Here is a 3,838-nt window from a genome sequence, read left to right on the forward strand (position 1 = left end):
GGGATCCACCCGGCACGCCCACCAGGGGCGATGCTCTGCCCACCAGGGGGGCGATGCTCTGCCCATCCTGGGCGTCGCCATGTTGCGACCAGAGCCACTCTAGCGCCTGAAGCAGAAGCCACAGAGCCATCCCCAGCGCCCAGGCCATCTTTGCTCCAATGGAGCCTTGGCTGCGGGAGGGGAAGAGAGAGACAGAGAGGAAGGCGCGGCGGAGGGGTGGAGAAGCAAATGGGCGCTTCTCCTGTGTGCCCTGGCAGGAATTATTCCTTCCTTTTTAAATATTGGTTTCCTGTAGGGCATCTCTCTGGCTCTTTAACGTTTTTATCAATTCTTTTGGTAACTTCCAGATTTCTTTTTAAAATATATCTGATTACTCGCAGTGACTACCTCCTCTCTCCTCTAATAAACAAGTCAATATGCAAATTCAAACATTTAAAAGGTGTCCAGAAATCATAAGAATTTGAGACACCATAAGAAAGAAACTTGAAGGACTGTGAGCCACAATAACAACCAGAAAAGGTACAGATGAGGGAGGGACTGCCCTTAGAAGCCAAGATTAAACTCAACATAAAGACAGACATGAAGCAAATCTGAATTCTTAGAAGTCAATCAGCTAGAGAACACGTTCTTTTTCTGAACAGACAAAAGGACACAAATTTTTACTTTGGCATACAACTTGCTTTGTTCTGGCACTTTCTCTGAATATAAGTGCCGGGGAAAAAATGGGTTTTGATTATGCAAGAATAGGTTGTTGACCTTCTCAGGTCAAAGCTAGGGAGAATTACTGCTTCATTTCATATACCCCATTGATACCTGGAAATGGATTTTTAAAAAGAGGAAAACCAAAGACATAGAGAAGTAATGAACATTCAGGTTCCTGGCTCTATTTGTCCCAAAGTTGATTTGAAAAAAATTATTAAGTTAATCTTTTTTTTTTTTTAATGCTGGTATGGCAAAAAGTGAAAGAATACGAATACCTGAGGTTTTCTCTGATCTTACCTAAGTCCAAAGAGGGATAGTGGCTTTCTCAGGACCACACAGAAGATTCCACTCTTCAGCCACTTGGTCTGGTTCTCTTCCCTTAGCATTATGTGCTTAACAATTGTTCTTGAAAGTATTGCATAAAGTAGACGTTATTTCTGTCCTCAGTGATCACAGTATGGGCAACTGGATTTTTTTTTTCACTAGTAAAAGTTAGCTAAGAACAATAACCTGTACATTTCTGAATTTACTTTTAGAAAGTATATGAGGAACATGAAATATCTGGAATTATATATCATTAGGAAATATAAAACAAATAGTTATTTCAAAATCATAAGTGGAAATTTAGGCCCTTTTTATTTTGTGGTCTATGAGTAAAAAAATTTTGGAAATGGATATTTCTGAAAGAAATGCCTGGTGAAATCCTTTAAGATACATTTTAAACATAATTAAGTACCTTTTTAAAAGAAAATAGTCTAATAATTCTAAAGTAAATAGTCATTCTTAAACAATGTGGAGATCATATCTAAAGTCTAAGTAAATGTTCAGTCATTCCAACAGGAACACATCATAAAAAAACATAAAGAAAATATCAGATTGGTTAAATGTATTATTTATTCATGGTTTATACATTGAAACATTGTTCATGGTTTCTTTATTGATTCTTACAGTCTACATATTTCTTTTTAATTTTTTCTTTTTATATTTCCCAAGATTACAATTCACACAAAATACCCATTGAAGCAGACAGAACAATGTTACAAATATTTCAGAGCTCTCTGGGAATTCAAATAGGTTTTCTGATTACCCTAAGAGCACAGACATACTTGAAACTGACAACAGGAATAGGAAACAAGGTAGTTCAAAAAGTGTCAAAGGAGATTTGAAGCCTTGTAGGGTTCATGCAGTGAATCTTCAATCTTGGAACCCAGGCCATTCACCAAGCCCCCCCAAAATCCAGACAGCACTGAACATGAGTCTAGAGAAAGGGGAAATAAGAGACACTTGGAAAAGACGTGTAAGGTTTCCTGATAATTGAAGATGACAGACAGCACCACAGGGCTTGCTTCATTACATTATTGTGAAATTTGGACTCAAATAGAGGGAGGCAAACCCACAAGTTAAAGTGTTTTTAAAGTAGCTTAATAATCACTTCAAAAACAGAACAACCTCTCAGCAGCATGACTGGAACTTTGATCAACAAACACCCAAGGCACACAACTAACCATTCATGAACAAGTATCAGTGTGGGGTGGTCTTGGAGAGCACTGCCCCTAGAAAGATGCTCTCTTCTTTGATTATGAAACCTGGTGGGAGTGTTATCTGATACAATGTTTTACATAGATTCTGTAGGAAACTTGCCCTCAGGAAAGGGTTTATAAAAATTTCGCAGATAACACAAAACTATGGGATCTCTTATTAAAAATTGAAGGGATTGCATTTTTTAGATTTCCCCCATTATGTTTTCTCATATAAGAATCAACTGCCAAAAGCATCACACCCCACCTGGGCATACAACCAACTAAAATAGATTTTTCTTCTCAATTTTCATCTTCTGGATTCCTTGATGACCTGATTTCATATCATGTTCTTCTGCAGAGATAAGAACTATTGACTATAGGGTGCTCTGTGGAATAGGATGGGAGACAGAGGAAGAGGAAGAGGAGGAGAGAGAGGGAAGGCGACCATAACCCATCTTGTGGTTGTAAGTTCCCCAACCTTATGCTGTCTGTAAATTTTATCCAGATACAAGCTTATTCTACACTTGTCATTTGGACCAGACCCTGGACACTCTCAGGAGGGCCCAGACCCCAGCTTGAAAACCATGCATCTATCACAGTGTCACATGACTTCTAGTGACTCCACCGAGGCCCACCTGCTGTGCTGGGCTACCAGCTCTTCCTCTGAACTCTTAATCCATTTCTTCCGCACCTACTGTTTCTGGAACATGTCCAGCCATTATTCAGAATTTAGCTATATATTTATGGATTTTTTTTTTCTTTTAGCACCTGCCATGATTAAGGCCTTATACTGGCACCCGGAATGCAGTACTGAAGAAAACAATCACTGAGTTCGTGGTGTTTACATTTCAAGGAGGAACTGTTCATCATTAGAATAGAAGAGCATCTCATAAAGTTGGAACATAGTAAGTGAAAGTGTTCTGGCCAAGGCTGAGACCACAATGTACCATGAGCTTCTTGTATTATGAGGAATTAAAACTTATTAAGCACTTCACATGGGCCAGGCCTTGTGGAAAAGCAGTGTCTTCTCACTGGGGTTGAAGTTGAGTGGCATGCTTTCTAATGTACTTATTACAATCTAGGTCATATGTTTGGCCACTTTAGCTTACGGTAGACCTTCTGTAAATTTCCGCCTAAAGTTTAAGCCATGGCAAAGAGAAATACCTATATTTACAAAGTCTTTTGAAATGACATGAATTGTTGAGGAAAGGTGGGAGAAAGGACTTTAAATAAGTCATGTAATACAGTAGAAAGGTCTACACCGAGATTCAAGTCACAGGTCCTGCACCAACCTCTCTGAGCTTCCTCAGCGAGTTGGAGTTTTCATTTATGCCTCTCAGTATTATTTTGAGAATTCAATATCTTTTATTCCCCATGTCTCTTCTGTTCTAGGCACTGTTCTTGCCACTGAGGATATATTAATAGTAAGACACAGCCACCGCCCCTGTGAGTGCCTTCATTCCCTGCACCTTTTCTTGGTCTGCTTTTCTTTAGAGAAAGTCATGTGGTCACTTGTGACTAAAAGTCAGGGGGAAACCCTCTGGTTTTCTGCAGGGAACTTTGACCATCTCAGACGTGATTCGGTAGTCCAGCTCTGAGCTAGATCTGTGGCCTGT

This window comes from Saccopteryx leptura, chromosome 7 (genome assembly GCF_036850995.1).
Source record: "Saccopteryx leptura isolate mSacLep1 chromosome 7, mSacLep1_pri_phased_curated, whole genome shotgun sequence".
NCBI classification, from domain to species: Eukaryota; Metazoa; Chordata; class Mammalia; order Chiroptera; family Emballonuridae; genus Saccopteryx; species Saccopteryx leptura.